The sequence below is a fragment of the Cyprinodon variegatus genome, unplaced genomic scaffold (assembly GCF_000732505.1).
Source record: "Cyprinodon variegatus isolate N-32 unplaced genomic scaffold, C_variegatus-1.0 Scaffold2397, whole genome shotgun sequence".
Taxonomy (NCBI): Eukaryota; Metazoa; Chordata; class Actinopteri; order Cyprinodontiformes; family Cyprinodontidae; genus Cyprinodon; species Cyprinodon variegatus.
In genome coordinates, this window is record NW_015152850.1 from 20,293 (window position 1) to 22,112 (window position 1,820).

The following is a 1,820-nucleotide window of genomic DNA, read 5'->3' on the forward strand; positions in this document are numbered from 1 at the left end:
GGAACTTTTCATCCAGACCAGGGAACATTTTATCCAGACCAGGGAACTTTTAATCCAGACCAGGGAACTTTTCATCCAGACCAGGGAACATTTTATCCAGACCAGGGAACTTTTAATCCAGACCAGGGAACTTTTCATCCAGACCAGGGAACTTTTTATCCAAACCAGGGAAGTTATCATCCAAACGGGGGAATTTTTTATCCAGACCAGGGAACATTTATCCAGACTACAGAACTTTTCATCCAAACCATGGAACTTTTTATCCAGATTAGGGAACTTTTCATCGAGACCAGCAAAGTTTTTATCCACACCAGGGAACTTTTAATCAAGACCAAGGAACGCTTCATACAGCCCAGAGAACTTTTATCCAGACCAGGTAACATTTATCCAGACAAGGAAACTTTTCATCTTAACTTGGGAACTTTTCATCTGGACCAGGGAACTTTTTATTCAAACCAGGGAATTTTCCGACCAAACAGGGAACTTTATATCCAGACCAGGGAACTCTAATCAGACCAGGAAACTCTTCATTCAGACCAGAGAACATTTGTCAAGACCAGGGAACTTTTAACAGGGAACTTGTTATCCAGACCAGGATACTTTTATCCAGAACAGGGAACTACTGGATGAAAATACTATACTATAGTTTAGGATAGAATATAGAAGACCAGGGGTCTTCAACGTTTTCCAGGCCAAGGACCCCAAACTGATGGTGAGATGGAGTAGGGACCCACTAATTATATATATTGTATGAAATAGTGTTCTATCAAACTGGTCCTATAGTCACTCTATTACAGATGGAGTAATGTAACTAAAGTAATTTCTCCCTGGGATTATTAAAGTATTTCTGATTCCTTGTTGATGGGACAGGTGTTGTAAATGAAACGGTGCCCAGCTTGAAAGAGCTCCTGTGTTTCGCTTAATGTGAGCATTGATGACTGAAAGACATCTGCCTCCATTTATCTGTTTACTACAGTGTGTTGAATTCATGTTAATGAGTATTTAAAGACATTTCAATAAGTGGAAAAAATTGCAGGGGGGATATAAAAAAAATGTCTAATCACCAAAAGTTTTGCGACCCCCATGCAGTACCTCTGTGGATCCCCTAGAGGTCGTGCCCCCCCTTTTGAAGACCTCTGCTATAGACCATAGTTATACAGAGATTATAGGCAGATGGAGGAGAAGGTTTCCATTGTTACTGTTCAGTCAGCTTCAAAGCAGCTGCAAGATGGATGAAGATCCTTCCTGCCAGCAGCCATCATTCACCTCAACCAAACACAATTATTCTTCTAAGCAAAACTAGGAAGTTGAAACAACCTTCTGGGTTAGTTTTACTTTATATATACATATGTTTTTGTTTTATATTTTAAATCATTGAAAGCAATACATAACAGGGGGATTAAAGTGGAGGCTAACAGAATCCTATATTTTGATAATCTAATTGTTGGGTGGAAACAGGTTGTATTATATTTAACTGCACCTCCAGTTTGTTGTAACATTTGATTTATTGTTTTATTAGAATATCTCAGGCTTAGATGCACTGAGGTCAATCACCTCGTTTGTTACGATTGATAGGGTTTATAACGAGCTGTTTAACTCCATCTTCATCATGATAACAGTTTAGCAGAAAGCTGTCAGTGTCGCTGGATGATGAAAGTCTGGAATGGGAGCCGGCTCAATCAGCCTGGGTCAGCCAGGGATGATAGTAGGTTACCTGGTCTATTAAAACAATCTCTCTTAGTTAAAGGCACAGTGCAGAATTTGTGACTAAAAGAGTTTGACTCATAGGAGTTACTTAAGATGATTCGTCAGGCCAATAT